Raw genomic sequence first — 24,249 nt, forward strand, 5'->3', positions numbered from 1 at the left:
GGGTGGATTTTTACATGGTAATAGATAGCTAATAGAATGTTATTAATCAACATCAACAGATGAGAATGCCTTCCTGGCATTCCTGGGATGGGATGAGGCTTAGAGGAAAAGAATGCATGACTGATCAGTGAGGCTATATACATGCTCATCTTACATTTGAATAAGAGAGTGAAGTGCATTGTGATCTGCTCAAGGTCACACAGATATTTTGTACCAGAGCCAAAACTCTGAATCAAGTCTTCTGACATGCAGTTTAGTGTTCTTTTCACACTGACTGTCCCTTCCCAATAACAGATTCCAGAGACCTGAACCACAGGATCTGCTTCTCCTTGCCCCTCTCGTGCGTGTGACAGACATCATTAATTAAGTACAGCGCTCTCCTAAGGTCACCGATGAGCATGCAGATTGTGGACTCCAACTACCATTAAAGAATCTAAGCAGAAAGATGCAAGAACTGGGGCACCTGGGTGGCTCAGTCGGTTGAAGGTCCGACTTCAGCTCAGGTCATGATCTTGCGGTTTCTGAGTTGGAGCCTCACATCAGGCTCTCTGTTGTCAGCACAGAGCCCACTTTTGGGTTCTCTGTCCCCCTCTCGCTACCCCTCCCCCCCTCTCAAAAGTAAATAAACTTAGCAAGAGCTATAACTGATTTATATCGGGAGTGTCAGAAGAATACAGCAAACTCAATCTCAAAATATAAACTGTAAAAAGATCTGAGATGGAAATGCACATGAGAGAAAGGGAAGTATTTAGACATAACCATTTGGGATCAAGGATGTGTGAAATAACACATAAACTTCTTATAGAATTGACTACAGAATAACTTCTCATATCCTTGAGGAAATCTATTGTGGATCCTGTTAGACAATTTTCATTTAATATTTTAAAACCCATTTTATTGTTGTTGGAAGAAAACCTGTTACTTTAGTTCTATAAAGGATAGTGCATGAATAAAATTTGGCCTCATCTTGAATACCAAAGGATTGAAATGCATACAACCCATACAACAAAGCAGTACTGGAATATTTTACACTTTGATGGCTCTGTTCTTCATAATGCACTTGTCATTGAGAGCAAAGTAGGTTCAGAAAAAAAAAATAGATGATTTCTAAGGTATCATTTAAAAGTGTAGGTTGTAAAGCCAGGGCACTGTGAATTTTAGGGTGGTTCGCTGAGAGCCAGATTCAGATTCATTCAACATAGGACCAAGAGCAGAGCTTCTCTGAACTTGATAACAGAAGAGCAAAACGCCCTGCAGAAGTAACTGAAATTCAACTCCCAGAAAAATAATGATCACTGTCTCCCTTTCTACGATTCTGAATAGGGCAGGGGGCTGGGGTTAGGTATGAAGGTTATTTGAGTAAACCAAAGTGACCAAGTTCCTTCATTCATTTGTTCACTGAGTACCAACTACATGTAAGGTATTCTATTAAACACTACTCAGAATACAAGGATGTTGGGTGCCTGGGTGACTCAGTCGGTTAAGCATCAGACTTCGGCTCAGGTCATGATCTCACAGCTTGTGGGTTTGAGCCCCGTGTGGGGCTCTGTGCTGACAGCTCAGAGCCTGGAGCCTGCTTTGGATTCTGGGTCTCCCTTTCTCTCTGCCCCTCCCCTGCTTGTACTGTCTTTCTCTCAGGAAATGAATAAACATAAAAAAAAATTTTTTTTTTTTTTTTTTTTTAAAGAATACAAGGATGAAACGGGTTTTATCTTCAAAGGTTCTCTAGCCAGGACCCCATCATCCTCTTTTAATAGAGTAAAATTTGAGAACATGAGCCTAATGCGTTAGAAATCTAAATACCACCCAGTGTCACCTAAACACAAGAGTACTGGGTTTAAGCATTACAAGCAGGATATATCACTGCAATTGTCTAAACAAATCAGCAGTCTTCAAAATTATTAACATGACCTTCCCTCTTTTCTGTTCGTTTTCTTTCTTTCTTTCCTTTCTTTCTTCTTTCTTTTCTCTCTCTCTCTCCTCCTCCCCAACTCTCTCTTGCTTTCTACATGGATTACATTATCATTTGCAATATTACCAATTGCTAGGCCACTTAGATGCTTTAGTGTACTCTTAGGAAATTATTCCTGGTAATGAAATTCTTTTCATCAGTTCCACTTTCAGATTTGCAATACAGGCTTGTCCTTTAACAATTAAGTGTTCTTTTCAAAAAAATATGCAGCAGATGTGGCAAAACAGAAATATAATATTCTTGGAAGTGGGCTAGTTTGGGTAACAATTCAACTTTCCTTTTTCGTACTTGGACTTTATTCTTCTAGTAATTTCTCTGTCCATATCAAATTTTCAAAAAGGTCAAAGTCATCATTTTGTGTAATTAATTCTCAAATCTTCAAACAAAGGTCAGTTAAATTCTTGTTATATCTTTTCAGGTTTTTGTAGTTAGGACTTATTGTACTTGTTGATTGTTGTAGTTGTAGTTGTTGATTTATGTTTCCCCTAATCTTTTCTGGAATAGAGTATCTCAGTACTTTCCATCAGGTTTTCCTAAACACCAGCAACTTGTTTTTCAATGAATAAACTTAACTCAATGTCCTCTCAAAGGTCTAGAATGTCTCTTAAGTTCCAGTGCACAAGAATAAGACAGAAAATATCTGAGGAAAGTGGACTTCGAAGTCAATCCAATCTGGGTTCCATGTAGGCTCTGCCCCTTCTCCTGGGACTCTAGGTAAATTCCTTAATCTCACTGAGCCTTAGTTTCCTTATCTGTAAAATGGGGATAAAGTGCACATTGCAAAGTCACTATGAGAACTAAGCACAATACAAGAAAGCAGAGAGACTGGTGTATAACAGAGCTCCTTAAATAATTTCCCTTTGTTTTCTTCTAAAAATGACCACAATAAAGCTCAGGATTTAATCATTAAAGCAAACTGTGAGAGATGCAAACCATTCAGATCCCCATCAATTTTTCTGACATTTTGATATGTAGAATATTTGACACTTCTCCTCTTCTAAGTGGAAAAAGCACCCCACGTAAGGGAAAATGAAAATCGGGGCGGGGCGGGGGACACCAATAATTTCATAATCCCAGCACTTATGACAGTTTCCATTTTTGTCATGGTCTGGGTTTTATACCAAACGGCCACATTTTCTGCAGAGTTGCACTCTGCCTGTGCTTAGCATGGCATCATGTCTTTTAAGGTACTAAAAGATTTATTCCAGGTGATAGTGGGAAGCTGCCCTGGAGGAAGGAATGGAAGGCTGCGGAGGTGTTAAAGTTCTTTTACATTGTTCAAGCCTTTCTCCAGCACAGAAACTCCACAAAGAACTCCTCTGCAGTGTTCGTTACCCAGGGCGGTTTCTTTAAATTGTTTGACGTCAGAGAAGGAATGCTATAGCAACAGTCTGTCAAACTGGAATTAACTCAGAAGAAAGATGGGGGTGGGGAGAGGAAAACTGCTCCCGGGCGGTACTGACTTCAGAGGAAGCAAATTGGATAGTTGCATTCACTTTATGACATTTTAAACCTAAAACACCCGGAGAAATGTCGGGGGGGGGGGGGGAAGTCGGTTGAGATGCTTTGTGTGATGTTTTAACTCACGCCGAGATGAGCGACTTGCCAGGGTTATCTGAAAGGCCTACTTTCATCAGTGACGATAGTAACAATAACTTCCAAGTATTGATCATTTATTTGGAGGCAGGCTCTGTGCAAACGGTGCCTCATTTAGTATGTCAGCACCTTTATGAGGCAGGTATCACTATCCCTATTTTGCCAATGACCAAGCTGACTACCTGAGATGTACACGATCAACCGCCCAGCGACGGTAGAGCTGGGCTTGCAATACAATTTTGTAGGACTCTGGACTCCAGTTGACTTTCTTACACGGAGAATTCCACACTGTTAAACCTAACGGGGACTTGGGGTCTTCTAAGTCAGCGCCCCCCCGCCCCCCATCCTGCCACGAGCAAAGTGAGGCTTCTATGGTGCCAGGAAGGAAACCGGCCACACCACTCGGGCGCAACTCAGAAGTGTGCTCCGGCGTCCAGGCGCCACAACGACAAGAAAACGAAACTGCCTGGGAATTAATGTTTTTCTTCTTCTTCTAGCAGGAAACGAGAGAGAAAATAGGAAGCAGAAGCTGCGCGCGGCACCCGCCGCCTTCGCCCCCCGTCCCCCGCCCGGGCGGCGCGCGCTCCTGGGTGTGCGCGTGGCCGCGGCGCGTCCCCAGCGGGCCCGCGCGCCTCGTGCCTCGCGCCTCGCGCCTCGAGCCACGTCTCCGCCCCGGCCCCGGCGCGCCGCGGAGTTGGCTGCTGGGCGGTGCGGGCCTGGGTGTGGCCGGCGGATCTCGGCAGCGCTGGTCTCGGCGGTGCGCTGCGCTCTGCACGCCGGCTCCGCTCACTGGGGGCTGCTGAGCGCCCCGCGGACCCAGCAGCGGCCGGTCGACGCGGAGCCCAACTCCTTTCAGGTAGGCAGCGATCGCGCGAGCTGCATCTCGTGGGTGCGCCCCACTTGGGGGCCCCGGGCTTCCCGCAGGGGGCGTGAGGCGCCGCGGGGCCCCCGTCCCGGCGGAACGCCGCCGGCCGGTGGCGCGGGGCTGGCCGGCTCGGGCGTCCCGGGCTGCCGGAGCCTGCCCGGGAGGGACGGGGCGGGCGCGCCTTGGTCGCGCTCTGCTGCCGCGCGGGGGCCAGCCCCTCGGCCGCCGCCTCGGGCACTTCCTGGGGGGCTCGTACCGCTCGCTCTGGGAAGCGAGGGAGCGGCCCATTAGTCCCTGGCCTCCAGACCCCCAGACCCCCCAGCTCCCTCCCCATGCCCCGAGGCCCCTCAGGAGGACTCAGAGCGCGAGCTCGTGGTTGCCCCGAAAATAGCGGTTATTCGGGACTGCCCAGAAGGGTTATTGGGTGGAGAGCTCTGGGAAAGCTCATAAAAGTTTTCCGCTTAGTGCTAAAAATGAGACTAGTGGTTTCGTGTTAAATTTATTTTGGAAATGATATGTCCATTATTGGGGAGGGGGTAGTGGATAGGAATTCTTGTAAATTCTGAACATGGTAAAATGTTTTTCTTTTCTCTCCACATTCTTTTTCTCCTTCAAAACATAAATGATTGCCTTCTACTTTGATGTTTATTGCTATACGGTAAGGCAAGACTGAATTTCCAAAAGTTTAAAAACAGACTTGAATTTGTTTATAGAAGCGATGCTTTGTTATCTTGCCTCTGTCTTTCTCCCCCTTTTCTCCCACTCCTTCCCTTTCTCTTTTAGTAGAGGATGTGGATACATCTTTCTCTCTTTCGGCCACGGACTGAATAGCTCGGCGGCGTTTGGATAAAGCACCCTACTGGGAAGTTTTCTTAAGACATTCGAGATTTAATTGTTGGTCAGAACGCTTTATTATCATTCCTTCTTAGTGTTGCAAACTGAGATTGTGACCTTAGAGTACATTTTCCTAGAACACCGAGCACACACTGCTTATTTAAGATGAAAGGGAAGTCATTTCTAGACGTGGAGGAAAAGGACGGTTTGGATACATAAAATTGTATGCTTCGAGTGTCTTTTCCATTGTACATTTTAAGACTCTCTAGTGTGGGGCTTTTTGTTTATTACTGATCCTAGGCTCTGAAGGTTTATTGTGTATTTCAGTATTTGGCTAAAGATCATTTTAAGATTTTCCATGTTGCATTTTGGTTTGCAGATGAATTTGAAACTGAAATGGAAACTTTTAAAATACCGTTTTATTGAACGTGGTTAACCCTCTTGTGCATACACATTTATAAAATTATAAAATTGGTTAATGTGGCTTGCAATACATTCAGGTTCATCTCTTTGTGAGCCATAGGCATTATTTTGGTGGTTATTCTGAGTCATCGGTCTTTGTTAATCTGTAGAATTACTTTTATTATTTTTTCCAGCTTTACTGAGATATAATTGACATCTAACATGGTAGAAGTTTAAGATATTCAGCGTGTTGACTTGATACTCATGTATTGCAAAATGGTGACCATAGTAAGGTTAGTCAACACATCCATCACCTTCCATAATTACCTATGTGTGTATGTGTGTGTGTTTAGCAACTTTCAAGTATAGAATAAAGTGTTAACCATAGTAATCATGCGGTACCATGCATCCACAGAACTTTCTTATAACTGGAAGTTTGTACCATTTGATCAACATCTCCCCAGAATTGTTTCTTTAAAGTCATTGGCGCTTTAGTATGTCAGCACATATTTTTACACTTTAAAAATAGATTCTGGGACATTTTGAAAATTGAGAATTGGAACAAAGTATCGGACATTTTTCTGCCCTTAGCAAGTACTGCCTGAGATGGTGTGATTTCTGATTTTTTTCAGGCATGTTACTAAAGTGCACTGTGTCACTAGTTTCTTTACCTTGCTGACTGGTTTTGCCTGTATTTATTATAGGAACTATTTATTTGACATTTCTTCTGGTCCAGGGGGTGATGCTATACATTTTTCTCTTTATGTCTTACATGAACTTGGTAAAGGGAACATTATTCAGTTCTAAAGGTAAGGAAACTGTGCCCCTGAGATGTTAAGTAACTGCTGATGGTCGATGTAGCTGTTAAGTAACTCATCTGGGATACAAGGCCAGACCTCTCTGAATCTGAAGTCCACGTTCTTTCCTCTGTGCCACATTGACTTAGTGCCAGGACATGAGGAATGACCCTCAATTACTCGTTAGCATATTTGTAAATTTTCCAAGACATGCCAGAGATACAGATTTGTTTTTCTAGCATTATCATTACTATCCGTCTGTGTTGTTATACAGATTCTCATGTCAACCATTCTCTTCTCACTTCTTTATTCCTGGTTAAATGTCTGGCTCAGGGTTCAAGACCTCCCTCTTGCGAGGGCAAATTTTCTCCTGTCGACATTAATAGGTGGTGAAAGCTTGATGATTCTTCCAAAATAATAACCCCCTATTAATGTGGGTTTTCTAGAGCCGTAGATACAACTATTTTGGAAGGTTATACACAGTATGGCAATCTATTTTGGACTATGGGAACCCTCTGAGATTCCTCAAATTAAGCCAGATGATATTTTGATAGATGTTTACCCCTGCAGTTATCCTGTCTCTACTACAATTTCAATTCAGTTTCTGCAGAATCATTTATATCATTATACAAACATTGTTATGTCTCTCATCTTAAAATTATTTTCTTGATCCAGTATTCTGCCCCACTTCTCTGGCTCCACTTTGAGAAGGCATAATTTTTTTTTTTTTTTTTTGAGAAAGCATAATTTTTTGATAGAACAAAAATAAATACAGGCAAGGATAACCAGAACGTAATTAGTCATCTACAGGGGGTGGGTAGGAACTGAGTAGAAGGCAGTGGAGGGAACAGCACTGTGGCAATTATATCTTTTTGTATAGTTTTGAGTTTTGGAAACTTGTTTATGTTTTATATGTTCAAAAATAAAATTAACAAGGTTGAAAGCAAAAACCTCCAAAATTGAATATAAACAGCAACAAATGAACCAGCTATATTTCAGTGAATAACATGAACTCTCTGAAGAAAAGAAAAATCCAAGTAAGTCTTTAACACAACACTTGGACTATCTACCCTTAATCTAAAGATAGAAAGGACTGCAAAACAACAACAAAACCAACTTGAACCTGGTATGGCAAACTGGTTTTTTATGGTTGTAGGAAAAAAAGCAGTTCTTGAACTATTTTGTATGTGCTGTAGGAATGAGCAAATGAGTAAATTCATTGATATTTTTTGAGGTAGGGTTTACACTGTGGGAGAAGGGAAATAAAGATATGGAGTGGAAGAAGACAGTGAAACACTCTCTGGTGTTGGGTTGGAATTAGAGTTATCATATATTTCCTAGCTCTGCCTGATGAACAGGTGTAGACAGAATGGCACCCTAGTAGCAGTGAGCACAAGTAGTGCCCATATCTAAGTGGCTGGTTCCAGGGCTGGGGCAGGGAAAGTAGAAGACGAGCCTAGAACACAAAGTAAGGAATTGTTCTCCAAAATGGTGGTGGCATATCAAAAGGACATAGGAACTAGCTTGAACGGCTAAATCTGGGAAAATTTGAGCCTCGAAATGAATAATGATAGTAATGGATTGTAACCTATGGAATAAAATAAGAACCCACAAGTTCATGATAAATAAGGGAAAGGGGAAAGCACTCTCAAGTAGACTGCCAATAAAAATGTAGAAGGAGCAAGAGAATTCATAAAGTGACTAGCTTGTAACCACCATGGTCACGTTGATTCAGGCAAATGTTACTAATGGAGAAAGTTTGATGGGGAAAGGATATTAATACAGTTTCTAGTGGTCTCTCCAGAGGTTAATGACCAAGGGGAAAAGCAATAACTTCACAGTACAGAAATCTGGCAGACACCATCTCAGTGAAGCGATCAGTGTTAATATCACCAATAGTGGGATAAACAGATTCTTCCTGGTGTGTTTGGACTGGGGACATCAGTATTTTTCTAAAGTGCATAATCAAAATCTATGTAGAGGAAACAATTGAGGGACCTTAACTGAGGGCCATTCTACAGAGTTACTAGCTTGTGCTTTTCCAATATGTTAATATCATAAAAGACAAAGGCAAAGGAACTGTTGCAGATTAAAGGAAATTTAAGAGACCTGACAGTAAAATCCAGTGCATAATCCTGGATTGGATCTTGGATTGGAAAATCCAGTTGATCTAAGACTATTATCAGGACATTGGCAAAATTTGAATATGTACCAAATATTAAATAATAGTATTACATCACTGTTAAGTTTCCTGAATATGATAATTGTGCTGTGGTTATGTAAGACAGTGTCCTTGTTCTTAGAAGATACACAGTGAATTATTTAGGACTAAATGGCCAGAATATCTTCAATTTACTTTCAAACGGATGAGCAATAAGAATTATTATATATGAAGAAGGAACTTGATCAAGCAAACATGGCAAATATTAACAATTACTGAATCTAGGTGAAGAGTCTAAGAGTATTCACTATACTACTTTTTTCTTTTTCTTTTTTTTAAATTTTATTTTTTCTTTGTTAAAATTTACCTCCAAATTAGCATATAGTGCAACAAGGATTTCAGGAGTAGATTCCTTAGTGCCCCTTTACCCATTTAGCCCATCCCCCCCCCCCACAACCCCTCCAGTAACCTTCAGTTTGTTCTCCATATTTATGAGTCTCTTCTGTTTTGTCCCCCTCCCTGTTTTTATATTATTTTTGTTTCCCTTCCCTTAATGTTCGTCTGTTTTTTCTCTTTACTTTTTTCAACTTTATGTTTTAAATTAAAAAAAATGGAATGTTAAAAAATAAAACTTCAAAAAATAATAAAGTTACTTTGTGTCCCAAAACAACAAAAACATTTTTGAAGGAGTCCATGTAAGCTGTACCTGCTCAACTCCCCTCTTGTTCTGAATTCGTTCCAGAGAGACTTTATCCTTCCTGTGCTGAGAAGAGGCCATTCTTCTCAAGGTCACCAGCAATGTCAGTCCTTCCACATTAGATCTCTCAGCTGCATTTAACTCAGGTGATAGATAACTTCTTCCTATTGAAGCATTTTTCCCTTGGCTTCTGGGACACTGACTGATTTTCATCCTGCTTCACTGGCTGTGTAATCTCCTCAGTAACTGGTGTCATCATCTACCCAGCCACTTAGGCTAACAATCCTGAGTTCTCTTTAATTCTCCTGTTTCACTCATCCTACATCTGTTCCTCCATTGGCAATTATAATGGGTTGTGACTTAAATATTATTTCAAATTTGGCTGTATTTTATTTCTACTGCCACTACCCTTGCCTCAAACCACCATCTTCCCTTGCCTGGACTACAGCAGTAGCCCCTAACTGGTCTTTCTGCTTCCAGTCTCAGTCAGCAGAACCAATTGTTATTAGATAAAGTCTGAAGTTTTACTGTGGTCTGAAGGCCTACATGATTACATGCCCACCCACCTAATCTCTTCTGCTTTGTGTACTCCTCTCTAGCCTATCATCTCTGCTGTTGATTCTGCATGCCAGGTTAGTTTGTGCCTCAGGACCTTTGCATTTACTGTATATTCTTCCTGGAATGCTGTTCTCCCATTTAAGGCATGGCTCATTTGATCATTTTATTCAGGCTTTACAGATTAATTTATTTAAAAATAGCCTTCCTTGTCACTAACTTCTTGCAGTTTCTTTTCTCTTGCATAGTACTTATCTGTACTTGAAATTGTTGTTTATTTATGTGCTTTATTATCTGTTTCCTAGACAGATATAGAATAAAGCTCCATGACAACAGGACCTTTTGTTTGTTTTGTTGACTGCTAAATCCCTAGAGCCTGGAATGTGCCTGGCATGTGGTTAGAACTCAGATATTTGTTGAATGAATGAATAAATGCATAGATTAATATTTGCCAACTTTTTTTTTTTTTATTTAATACTATTTCAAATGGAGAAGACTGTCTCAGAGAATCCTGTAATGTTAGTGCTGTTTGAAGTTTCTTGGTGATACTGCTTAGCTTCTCTGGAAGTTATCAAGTTGTCAATTTTCTCAGCTTCACCTTCCTTTTGTCTGCCCTCTGGTGGAGGTAACACAGATAACCAGCAGAGGAGAACAATAGGTTACTAGGAAGAAACAAAAAGTGAAGAACCTTGACTACAAACTGGATAATTAACTTCTAAATTACAAAGATGTAAAAAATTTTAATTTTTGATAAGCCTCTCAATTCACCTATTAATATTGGAAAGATTGACAAGAAATGGCAATATTTGGATTTCAAGAGATACCTAGGATGAAGAAAAAAACCTATTTATCTCCAAAATGTTTTGATTACTTAACATAATTCCTGTTTAAATATACTTCGTTCTATTAAAATATTTTTAATATTTTTCCACTTTTAGTAATATTAATATTAATTTCAGTTCATCTTTTGACTTTTCCGTATGTCAGTAACATATACCAATGGAGAAGCCAGTATTCAAACCCCAACACTAGAGGGACTAGAAGCAGTCTAGACTAGAGGCAGCACTCTTAATATTTATGCTTCACCACAGCCTTCCTATTGTGCTGTGATGAACAATATATGTTCCTCAATACCATTTTTCCAGTATGCATTGTGGAGAGCCTTCTAGAATTGCTGAAAATTATATCTTATTTAATTCGTTTTGAAGTGGCAATCACATTAAATGATTTTAACACCCATGTGCTACTGACTTGCTAAAATAATGTAAATTTAAAGTTTCTCTTAATGTCCATCTTTAATATTTAAGGCAATACACAGCTTAAATTACTGCCCCCTTCCCCATTTTGGCTTTGCAGGGTTGTTTCCTGTGCTGTATAGTTTTTACCAAGGAAACTTAATATATTAACTTAATATATTAAGGGCAAACACCCACTGAAACGCTTATCTTACAGTTGGAACCCCAGAAGGGAGCATTTGTTCAGGGGTGTCATTAGTACTGGCATCTTTGCAAGTATTTAGAGCTTTGATGTTCTCATCTTAAACAGCTACATAATATTTCATCATATGGTTATGCCACATCTGCTTTGCTGTTTTATGTTTGTAATTTTTTTTGCAATTTTTTGTTATATAAACAATTGGATAGTGACTGTCCTTAAACATTCATTCTTACTTATTCAGAAATACTGTGTTTTTAGAAGTCTTACTGTTTCTTCTTCATCATCTAGTTTTTTAGTAGCTATGGAGAAATTGATAGAATCTGTACCACATAGAATGAGAACACTACTTTGGAATAGACAAAGATGAAGACAGTGGTTCCTGTGCTCAAAGAGCTATTTGTCTCTTGGCTTGTGTATAAGAATTTCTGATACTTTTGTTATGGTTACATTTAGCAATGGCTTGACTCATTTTTTCCCCTTCAATTTTTATGAGTTCCCCACCTACACACCATTACCCTGGAATTGCTTAACGAATGAAAATTGGGCTTTAACTATTTGGTTATGTGAAATTAAAAATCCAGTAATGCAGCTTAAGCAGAATGAGACTTTGTTGTCTAACTGGCATAGATTATACATTGTATGTAGGATAGTTAACAAGGCTTATAGTGACCAGGTTTTTATAAGGAAGTAATTTAAACATTTTTTATTTGCTAGACTTCTGTAAATTAAATTATGTGCTTAATGGAAAAATGGTAGACATTGAAATTGAAATTCATCAACAAGGGATCTTCATTATGTGCATTACTTATGAATCGGGTCTCTGGGGAAGCTGTTGTGGGGGAAGGAATAAAATTTTTGAGAAAATGTGGTCTTGGAGTGCCTGACTGGCTCAGTTGGAAGAGCATGTGATTCTTGATGTTGGGGTTGTGAGTTCGAGCCCCTCATTGGATGTAGAGATTACTTAAATAAGTAAATATTAAAAAAAAAAAAAAATGTGGTCTTGTGTCCATGATATGAAAAGCAAAAACAGTTGATATTTAAAATTTTTAAACCTTAGATATTAATTTTTATGGTTATATGTTAACCTTTATGGGAACTAAAATTTATCAACAAGGGATTTCATTATTTCATTAATTAATGTGCCACTAGGGAAGCTTTTGGGGAAAAAATACTTAAAAACAGAGAAATACTCCTCTGTGACTTAGGATATAAAGAAGGGGAGACATGTTCATACGTAAATTTCACCCATGGTTTTGTGCTAACTTTCAGTGAGGAAACAATCCTTGTAAAGTTTTTAGAGATGATGGTGAGACATGTTGTGAAGGGATGATGAAACATCAGGAGTAATGCGTGTTTCCTTAATGCTGCTGAAGAGTGAGCTATATTGGTATATGTGATAGTGAGTGTTGCAGGATGAAAACATCAGTAGGAGAATCAGAGCAATAGAATAAAACCAAATGTGTCTAAATGTAAAAAAAAAAAAAAAAGGAAACACTGTTCAAGCCGCTTGGGAGAGATAAGATGTATTGATGGAATTTGAGAACATTAGTGGTCCTGGAGGGAGTTGAGGATGGAGTGGAATCACGAATAGCTAGTGTGGGTTATTAGCTGTTAGTCTAAACCCAGGAAAGCAATCATATGATGTTTTTGTAAATAAAGTGTGACCTGAAGTAGCACTCGTGGATATCTGTTCGTCTCAGACCAATACCACATAGGTGTATTTGCTTTTTAATTATTAAGAAAAAGTTTTACTTTGTGCCTAGGCATTATGGCTTTGTGTTAGAAAGAATGAAAACTGTACTGAAAGAAAGACATTGAGTGTTGTACTCTATTTCCACTTATTGGTAACTTTAAGATAATTTTACTTTTTAATTTTTTATCAAAAAAATTTTTTTTAATTAAGTTTATTTATTTATTTATTTATTTATTTTTTTAATTTATTTCTGGGACAGAGAGAGAGCATGAACGGGGGAGGGGCAGAGAGAGAGGGAGACACAGAATCGGAAACAGGCTCCAGGCTCCGAGCCGTCAGCCCAGAGCCCCGACGCGGGGCTCGAACTCACGGACCGCGAGATCGTGACCTGGCTGAAGTCAGACGCTTAACCGACTGCGCCACCCAGGCGCCCCAAGTTTATTTATTTTTGACAGACGAGTGCGAGCATGCGCTGGGGAGGGGCAGAGAGAGAGAGGGAGACAGAATCCGAAGCAGGCTCCAGGCTCCAAGCTGTCAGCACAGAGCCTGATGCGAGGCTCAAACTCATGAACCATGAGATCATGACCTGGGCTGAAGTCGGACGCTTAACTGACTGAGCCACCCAGGTGCCCCAGTTTAAAATTTTTTTTTTTAATGTTTACTTATATTTAAGAGAGAGAGGGGGGGACAGAGTGCAAATGGGGGAGGGGCAGAGAGAGGGAGACACAGAATCCGAAGCAGGCTCCAGGCTGACCTGTCAGCACGGAGCCTAATGTGGGGCTTGAACCTGTGAAATGCAAGATCGTAACCTGAACTGAAGTTGGACACTCAACCCACTGAGCCACCCAGGTGCCCCTAATTTTGCTTTTTTAAAAAACATATTTTACTTTTACTAAAGCTGTGAACACATAGAATTATAGCTATCTTTCCATGAATATGTTAGTTCCACATCACATTTTGTCCTGTGAAGCCAAATTAGCAAATAAGCTAGATCATGATGCCTGTTGGGCACTTACAAACATTTGTTGGTTGAAATGCTGATCGCCACAGTTGTCATATTTATTTTAAATCAATTTGATTTGCAAAGTCAGTCAAAGTTTTTTTATTATTTTGAGGGAGAGAGAAAGAGCCTGCACAGGCCACTGTGCAGGGGAGGGGCAGAGGGGGAGAGAGAAATCTCAAGCAGGTTCCATGCTTAGCACTGAGCCCAACATGGGGCTCTATCCCATGGCCCGGGGATCATGACCTGAGCTGAAATCAAGAGTCAGATGCTCAACAGACTGAGCCACCCAGGTGCCCCCACAGTTGTCATATTTTCATCCTTTAGTGGTAGGATTCATTTAAACATTTTTTAGATATAACCAAGAGTAATACATAACCAATTCTGGTAAATATAAGGGGTTTCTGGTCTAAGACTGTGTGACGTAGTGATACGGAGATGAACCATACATGGTCCTATAAAAAAAATCCAAGAGGTAATAATACTTGAGTGAAGTCATAAGAGAAAAGATAGTCTGAAAAAGTTATGATTTACATAATTTATTTTCCTAATGTTTGGTTCAGAATCTTAAAAATACTAAAACCAGAGGCATCTCAACTTAGAAATGGTAGGACTTAGAGAAGTCCTTTTAGACGAAGTAAAAGGAAATTCCCTGCCATTTTACATAGCTGCCAGTGAATTTATAGAACTTGTTGCTTTAAGAGGTAGTACAGCTAAAAATATAAGCATACTAAAAACGGTTTCAGTTTAAGGGAACTTAGTGTGGTGAGTTCAGCCATTTTCTCAGGAAACATTCAATTTTGGTGACATAACATCCTAAATATGTGCTGTTTCCACCCTTACATCCTAATATAATGATTATTACTTACCTTTCTCATGAGAAGATGAACTTTTCTGATTGCGGTGGGTCAGTTGCCTGTACCTAATGTAAGTAGGTGTTAAATACATGTTTCTTGAGTAGAAGAATGAATCACATGAGTTGGATTGACAGTAGGTTGGGACAGTGTTCATTTCTTACGTGTTTTAGAATTATAGCTAAAAATAATAGGAATAATGCAGGAAGAAAAACCTTTTGAAAGATTTTCCCCAAATGTTGACTGGAAAAAAGCTAAACTTATTCACTTAAAGCTTCCATTTTCTTTCTGTATATGAATGTAGGATACACTAAAAGAATGGAAAAATATCCACTCTATATTTAAAACATACACTCTACATTAGGTTTTCATGTAATAGCTGATATTATTATAAGCTTTGTTACTACCTTTGTCTCAAAGACTCCTTCCCTTTTCCTTGATTTAAAGGATACTTTGTATAATTAGTAATTTAAAAATTAAACCCAAGGAATTTATGATTAAACACTCAGCTTTTATAAATGGCAAATAGTCTAAAACACTATAGGTGTCACACGTATTTATAACACAAATGTAAAAATGTATGGGAATGAAACAAAGTCTGTTTGTTTTTAATTCCATGAATTCCTATCCATTTTTTTTCCTTTTACTCATGACATTTTATTGGGTCATGGAATTTACTACTTCAGTTTAGATTTCTACCAAGATGACAAATCCTGTTCAATGACAGACCCCTGATTCTTATCCAAAGTGTTCACCTCAGTGCATCTGTTTATGATACTTGGATGAAGAATTTGTTTTCTTGTTGATTGATTTATGACTAGGTGTGGCCTGATCTTGTTGTGACTTAAGAAAATTTAATCACAAGTTCTTAAAACAAACAAACAAACAAACAAACAAACAGACAAAAAGCCATAAAGCTTCATTTGGCATTTGAGCATCTAAGGCCCTTTTTATTTTTATTTATTTATTTATTTATTTTAACGTTTATTTTTGAGACAGTGAGAGACAGAGCGTGAACAGGGGAGGGGCAGAGAGAGAGGGAGACACAGAATCTGAAACAGGCTCCAGGCTCTGAGCAGTCAGCACAGAGCCCGACGCGGGGCTCGAACTCACGGACCGTGAGATCATGACCTGAGCCGAAGTCAGATGCTTAACCAACCGGGCCACCCAGGCGCCCCTCTAAGGCCCTTTTTAAATTAATTCCAGAGGTACATGAAACACAGGGGGTCTTTTTCACATACTTTGTTACTTTAACGAAGATTAAAAACTTTTCAAGTATCTCTTTTTTCAGGTGTTATGGGTATTTCCTGATAGAAGATAGCTGGTTCCTAAGCCATCCTTCCAACTCTTGAGTTTATTTCATTCTTATATTTCTTAAAGAGTAAAGCAAGACCAACTACAGGTGGATTGTTTTAAAGAAGGCAGTGGCTGCCAAAATAAAAAAAAAATCAGGTTATTGATAAATACATTATTTCCCTTGAGGAAAGGGAAGCTAACACCTGAAATACATCAAGGAATTGTTAACGATTTCTTTGTAAAGGCATGGTTAAGTTGTATTTGAAAAATAGGAAATTTATATGGGACCTTGTCTTTTTTCTCTCTTCCCATTCTTAAGCCATTCCTCAGAAAAAAAAATTCAAAAAATTTTCACCATTCAGATATGGGAAATAAGTCTGCTCTATTTAAAAACTGATAAGAATGGGAATGATTTTTTCTATAATTATTCCAACAAATATATTTTTTAAAGCATTTAGATGTTTTGTTTGACCAGGAAGATAATATAAATGCCATTTAGCATTTTTAGGAACTTCTTAATGCATGAACAAACACATTCTTGAACTTTCATCCAATCAAATGGTTTTAGATTGGTTTCCTAGGTAAACAAGAGTTTAAACTTGTGGCTCTCAAACTCTAGGAGGCACCAGAAACACCTGGAGTGCTTGTTGAGCACTGAACACCAAGCTCCACCCTCAGAGTGGGAAAGGGCCTAAAAATTTGTGTTTCTAGCAAGTTCCCCAGTGCTGCTGATGCTTCTGGTCCCCACACTTTGAGAACCACAGCTTGGGCTATTTAGTTAATTAGTGGTTATTAACCACGTTTCTTCCCTCACGCACCTGAAAGGTATATATAACATTAAAAGCTTCAATCTAAGACTCAAGGCATTGGGGTGGGGGTAGGCAGCGTGCTGGGGTGTGCCAGGAATTGATGTCTTCACAAGGTGGGTGTAGTTTGAGAAAGGCCTTCATGTGAATGGATGTTTTCTCTCTTACCCTGTTTCCCACCTTGAAGCTTTTTTCTCTCCTCCGCACTCATTAGAGTGTCTTGGTGTACATAGTAGGGGATAGGGATAATGTTTTCTCCTGGCAGACAGAAGAATATAGTCTCTAGAGTTTCCAGGGAGGGATCTTCAGTGCTTCTCAAGGAGTTACCGAGAGAACAAAGTGGTTATGTTGCAGCATAACTGAGATGCTGAGCCCATGACAAAAATTCTTTCTGGTAATAATTGTATTTTTCTCTTTTGTTTCAAGTATTTTGTATTATATCTGTTGATCCAGATAAAAATATGGGCCTGAGTAGTGTTTCTGGTTAGAGTGTCTTTGTATATTTCCCTTGCTGGGCAAATTAGCCCCTACTTAAATATCCAAGGGCATTTTGTGAATGTGTATATTTAATTCCCAAAACAATCCCATGGGGTATCTCCACTGTACCGAAGAGGAAATCGAGACTCAGAGCTGTTAAGCAATTTCTGGGATCACACAGTAAGTATAATGTGAGTGAGTCAGCAAGCTCTATTAGGTTGTATGAACTTGGGTAGTGCTGTAAACTCTATAACATGTAGTTTCCCCATCTGTAGGATGGGGATGATATTAACCCCTACCTACTGAGGTCAATTTGAAGTGCTCAAATGAGTTACTATGAAGAGTTTTGAACAGTGCATGGCACATAGTGCTCAATAAATGCCATCTCTTGGTTGGCTAACTCCTAACTCCTCAGTTCTGGGGTTGTCCTAACTTTGTGCCAGGTAATCTTCCTCTTATATACTATAGGTCAGTAGTCTCTTATCCATAATTTGGAGATCCAAAATGCTTTGAAAACTGCAGTGTTTCTTTGTTTTTTTTTTTCATAAATTGTTTAGTGGCAAAATTTTATGTGATTTGGACTCATTTTGTGCCACAACATGGCCTGAACTAACATGAAACTTGCTAGTCTATTTTTCCCCCCTAGTTGTGAGTGTGCTTATTTTTTTTTTAATTTTTAAAAATGTTTTATTTATTTTTTGAGAGCGAGAGACAGAGCATGAGCGAGATGGGGCAGAGAGAGAGAGAGAGAGGGAGAGGGAGACACAGAATCTGAAGCAGGCTCCTGGCTCTGAGCTGTCAGTGCAGAGCCAGACATGGGGCTCAAACTCACAAACCGTGAGATCATGACCTGAGCTGAAATTGTACACTTAACCATCAGAGCCACCCAGGCGCCCCGTGAATGTGTTTATGTTTTGCTGCAGAAATACTCCTTGATTATATGGGGTGCTGCCTCAGGGTCCCATTGGTATGTTAGGCAGTATATGGATACACCTTTTTAAAATCTGAAAACTTCCAAATCTGAAACACCTGGTGCTTCAGCTTAGGGTAATGGGTTACGGACCCATGTAAGCATGCGCATAAATGTCTTTTTCCTGCTTAACTGTGAACTGGGGAACTGTCCTACTCATGTGTACTCATTGTACATGATAGGCATTCAGTAAATGTTTGGTGAAAGAATGAGCTGTGCCACAACATACCGTTAGGTGAAGGGAAACAGACTGAAGAGTGGGATCTTATTTTCTGGAACATAGACAAAACAGCCCGCCTTCAGTTCTCAAGAGGTGGAATTTTTTACTTTGGGGGCACTTAATTGCGATGAGAAATTTGCTAGCAAAAAAAAAACAAAAAAAAAACACAAAGAAACAAAACAAAACCTTGATGCCCGTGCTACAGTTTCAGCAGCTCTAACGTTAGCTCTCACTTCAGTTTTTCTGTTGTATCCATCCATTTGCCCCATGCAGCTCCAGGTTTTTGGCTAACTTCTTATAAAAGCCACATGGGAAGATCTGTATTTGGAATACTTGGGGTGGATAGGCAAGTATGTTTTGTTGTTGTTGTTTTTTATTTTGAGAGAGCGAGGGGCAGAGAGAGGGAGAGACAGAATCCCAAACGGGCTCCGCACTGTCAATGCAGAGGTTGAAGCAGGGCTTGAACTCATGAAGCCCAAGATCATGACCTGAGCCAAATCAAGAGTGGTCCGCTTACCCAACTGAGCCACCCAGGTGCCCTGCAAATGTGTTTTTAAATTCCATGGTAAGAATGATCATAAAAGCTTTGAATACCTTACCTAATTGATTATGGGATTAGGGTTGGGTTTTGTTGTTGTAGTTGTTTTTTAGCTTTACAAAGTATAGAAATTATAAAGACTACAAAGAGAAAAGTAGAACATTACAGAATTATAATAGCAGCCTTGAATTTTTCGGACGAATAGACATAGTAAGCAAAAGTAGTTTTATGCTTAAATTTAAGTACAATTTAAAATATTCTTTCATGCCTTACGAGCTTTCATGTGTAGTATGAAAAATATTAGTAGCTAAAAAATACTATTTCCTTGTCTCCTAGAGATGAAGATGGTTGTTCACCAGTGTAGCAATATAATTGTACAGGCTACATAATGCCTTGCTTTAGTAAAAATTCTGTGGACATTTTAAGAAGTGGAGAGAGAAGGTTGTTTGAATTATACAACTGTTTTTTGTTTTTTTTTTTCGATTTATTTAATAAATTGGCTTGGATACAGTGACTCCTTGGTATTTTTTGATTATGTGTAACTGGCACAGCTGAACTTTTAAAAAGATAACCAATATGCTGCTTTCTTCTCAACATACAATGCTTTCACTATATAATAATTTCAATTGTGTTAAATGAATCCGTTGTTCATGTTGAAAAGAACTTGGTCAAGAAGTTATGGTAACTGAAAGACACTGCTTATGTTAAACTAATTTCGATTGAATTATTAGTTTAAAACTGCTTTAGTCTGCAGTTTCAGTACTACTTCAGAGATTGTAATGAATAGCTCCAGTGTGACCTAGCGTAAAAAAATCCCCATTGGTGAAATTGAGAATTACATTCTACCCTTCTGATGTTTTTTGTTTGTGTGTTTTGTTCTTGGTGTGTGTGTGTGTGTGTGTGTGTTGTGTTGTTTGTTTTGTAAAGGAATGTAGTTGGCTCATAGATTATCTCATATTCCTCTATCTTTCCTTCCTCCCAGGAGGGAAATTTCTTGACCAGTTGGCTAAAGATAGACCCTGGGAAACCAAAGTATTGAAGAAGGTGAATGGGGGTGGAAGGAGTCCACAAAAAGACAGAAAAAGAATAGTGAGTGAAGTAGAAGGAGGATCTAGGAAGTTGGGGTGATGAAAGCTGTAGTAGTAAAGTGCATAAAAAGGGAGTGTCATCAGTCATATTCAGCAGAGAAGTCTAATGAGATGCCCTTTGAAAAGAGGCAGTGTGGTAGGGTAGTTGAGATCCTGGGTTCCATGCTTGGATTCAGTTCCCAACTGTGCCTCTAATCTTAATAAGCAAGTTATTTAACCTGTCTGAGCCTCAGTTTATCTTTGGCTTTAAAAAAAAAAAAAAAAATTAGGTAAGCTCTATGCCCCATATGGGGCTCAAACTCATGACCCTGATCAAGAGTCACACACTTTTATGACTGAGCCAGCCACGTGCCCCTCTTTTTGTCTTTATGTCATTCCACTTCTATGGTTGCCATTGGACTTGAGGTATGTTAAAAGATAAACTGAGGCATATTAAATATTTTAAGACTTTTTTTAAAGCAAAAATCGATTTAGTTTGGGCAGTGGTAGGGCAAGATTTTTATAGAGCTGGAAGCAAAACAAGAAAATTATTTGAATAGTTGATTAGCTTCTGTGGTTTCCCTCTTTGGAAGGCCTAATTGGCTGCGATTGGTTGTCCTTAGGTTTTGACTTCTTAACCTTGAGACAATTACAGGCTTAGTTTTGGTTTGCTTACGTAGTATTCTACTGTATTAGAACCACCTCAGTCTAATAGCCTCCTTGTTTAATTAGTGCAAGAGTTCGATTAACTATAAAATATTTATTGTGGATCCATGTGTGACTTACTTTTATGTATTTAAATTTGGTTGCTTATTGATAAACATAAATACCTGTAAAGCAAATACCCAAATCAGGAATTCAAAAATTAACAATCACTTGTAACTGCTGTACTTGGGTGCTTCTCCCTTGTACTGTTTTATCATTACCTTGAAAAACTTTTATTACATATGTACGCATTCCTAAACAATGTATTTCTTCGTTTTAGTTGTTTTTGAGTTTTATAAAAAGTATAATGCTGGCATGTGTCTTCTGGAACTTGTTTTCCCCTACCCCCATGATATTGTTCAGATTAATCTATATTGTATACAACTGTAGTTCATTTGTTTTCATTGCAATAGAATTCAACATGAAAACACTGTAATTATCCATTCTCCTGTTGGTTGGCATTAGTGTTTTAGTTTATTGCTATTACAAGTAGTACTGTATGAACCCAACTCTTGAGCAACATGAGCACATGTACTTGAGTTTCTTTTAGGGCTTCTATACCCAGAAATGGAATTAAATCTTTTTTTCTTTTTCCTTTAAGTAAACTCCATACCCAGTGTGGGGCTCGAACTCACCACTCCAGATCAGGAGTGGCATATTCTACCAACTGAGCTAGCCAGGTGCCCTCAGAAATGGAATGGTCAGATTGAAAGATAGACACCACCTTTGCTAGATATTGGCCAAATTGCTTCCCGAGAGTTTTCCCACCTGAATGGAGTTAGCATTTTCCCCCAACCTTGCCAATTCTGGGTTCAGATAAAATTTTATCAATCTGATAGATATGAAATAGTTTTTTATATGCATTGCCCTGATTACTGAGGTTGAATATCTTTTCATTTGTATATTGGCTTCCACAGTTTTTCCTGTTGTGATTTGCTGATTCGTATCTTTGTACATTTTTCAATTGGATCATTGATCTTTTTTTCTTAGTTTGGAGAATTGCCTTTAAACTCCAGATGCTAATCCTTTATCTGAATTTTAGCTTGTAATTATCTTTTCCCTATCTGTGGCTTGGTTCCCCCTCTCCTCCTGCCCCCCTCCTCCGTAGAAGAGAAACTCTTCTCATCATGAATACACTGTCCTTACACAACAGAAGATGCTCACCCTTCTAGCTGACCTTTTCTCCTCTTCTCAGCCTTCTTGTATGCATGGATCATTGTAAGAATTATTGTCAACAGTTGTGTTTGTGGGTAGTGGTGGTGTGCCGCAGACCGTTGGGCTATTCAGTAAGCCTTGAGGTTGATTCTGCTCTCATATGTTAGAAGCTTTAAAAAAACAGCATAGAGGCGCCTGGGTGGCTTAGTCGGTTACGCGTCAGGCTTTGGCTCAGACTTTGGCTCACGTCGTGATCTCACAGTTCAGTTCGTGAGTCTGAGCCCCACATCGGGCTCTGGCTCCGTGGTGCCACTGCGGAGTCTGTCTGTCTCTCTCTCTCCACCTCTTCCCTACTCTATCTCCAAAAAGAAAATGTAGCATAATTGTTGTCTCTGCCTTCAGCTTTGGGGCTGTTCACTACATCTGAGTCCTCAGAAGTCCTACTCGGTTTTCTGTTAGGCACATGACCAGCGTAGATGAAAACCTTAATTTCTGTCTATAATCACTTCCATTTTTTGGTCATTAATTCATGTAAGGTCTGATCAGTGAAAGAGTATGTTTTGGTTTACTTCTCAGGTTGGATTCTTGATTATTTTAAACTTTAAGGAAGATTTGGAGTTAATTTATGTGGCAGTTGGCCTGGCCATCCCAATGGAGAATTTCTTTAGTGGTGTGTGACTGTTTTATTTTACTGGTTTTCTTTCCTCTGCCATTACTTTTCATATCCCCTTCCCCCAACCCTCAGGTTGAATTCACAATTAAAAAAAAAATATTTTGCCATTTCCTTGATTTGTTATTAACTGTGGCTGTAAAGTAACTGCAGGAGGGCCAGCAAGTGGTTGGATGACTCTGTTGTTATAGTCAAATATGTGCCCTTGAAGACTTACTTGGCTTTAGATCTATAGTTTGAGGGAGCTACTTACTAAAATTGTACCTGATGCAACAGTATTGTTCTCAAGAATTCAGAACTTTTATAGCCATAATCAATACACAGACCGACCACTTAGGTTGTCCTTTAGCCTTTCAAAACATAATGTAGTAGGATTTGGGGGTGTCTTACTGATTTTTAACCCCAGTCAGCCTCTAGGCTTGTATGGAAGTAGTTTATAATCTAGTTTATGCTAGATCTTCTCTTTATTGGTATTCTCAGGAATCCAGCAATTGTCATGTGAGAAGAAAAGATCAACAGAAAGCTTGTGTAATCAAAATAATCCTTTCTCCTTAGTGACAGAACTAATAAGTTGGCTTTAAAGAGTGAAAAATTATGGGGCACCTGGGTGGCTCAGTGGTTAGGCGTCCCACTTTGGCTCAGGTGGTGGGTTCAAGCCTGCATTGGGCTCAGTGCTGACAGCTCAGAGCCTGGAGCCTGCTTCCGATTAGGTCTCTCCCTTTCTTTCTGCCCCTCCCCCGCTCGCTCTGTCTCTCTCTCTCTCAAAAATAAATAAAAATATTAAAAAAAATAAAGAGTGAAAAATTATTTCCTCCTTTTAGCAGCAGATGTGGAAGAGGGGGGAAGGCAGCTTGAACATTTCTTTTTAGGCATCCAGAAAAAAATTATGGTCTTCTGTGTAGGGGAGGAAGAATAATTTTCCCTTTACCCTTCTGAGTTCTTGACCGAGACCCCCTGCAGTAAAAGATAAATGAGAAAAACAAGTTTGTGAACACGTATTTCTCTGGTATACGAGGGAGATTCCCAGGGAAAAACTCCCTTAGATAGCCCAAGGCACCAGTTTAAATACCGTCTTCAGCTAACCACCAAAGAAAGTGTACCAAGTGTACCGGTGGGAGTGGATGGGGAGGGGCCAAATCCTGGAGGTTATCAGGAAAAGCAAGGGTAAACAAGGGTAAGATTTGTTATGCAGATTTAAGCTGGTGTGTTCTCCGGTGGTTAAGATTTTCTGGTGATAGAGTCCTCTTTTTCTTCCTAGTAGGAGAGGGAGACACCCTTACAAATGGAAATTTTCTTTATAAATGTAAATTTCCATTTCAGAGGGGTGACTTCTCTTTTGTTTTCAGTTTCTCCTTAGTTTGCTCTTTCTCAGAATAATCCTATGCCACATCCTTAGGCCATATTTGGGGTGGCATATTCTGCTAGCTTTCATTTGGTACAAACATCACAAGGACTCTGATTTTTGCCTCTTAGAAGCCTTTC

At 39.4% G+C, this 24,249-nt stretch overlaps 1 protein-coding gene across 2 annotated transcripts in view; it reads left to right on the forward strand.

Annotated features, from left to right (window-relative positions):
- The first annotated feature begins 2,562 nt into the window (after positions 1-2,562).
- GNB4 (G protein subunit beta 4) overlaps positions 2,563-24,249 on the forward strand; it is a 62,625-nt gene continuing 40,938 nt past the window's right edge. The window contains exons 1-2 of one of the 2 annotated variants that reach the window (XM_019463233.2): positions 2,563-2,686; positions 4,066-4,424. The gene's annotated coding sequence lies outside the window, so the exon portion shown is untranslated. Of the gene's footprint in view, positions 2,687-3,999; positions 4,425-24,249 lie in introns of those variants that run through there. The other variant, XM_019463234.2, reaches the window with a different exon arrangement.

This window comes from Panthera pardus, unplaced genomic scaffold (genome assembly GCF_024362965.1).
Source record: "Panthera pardus isolate Hobbes unplaced genomic scaffold, ASM2436296v1 HiC_scaffold_16, whole genome shotgun sequence".
NCBI classification, from domain to species: Eukaryota; Metazoa; Chordata; class Mammalia; order Carnivora; family Felidae; genus Panthera; species Panthera pardus.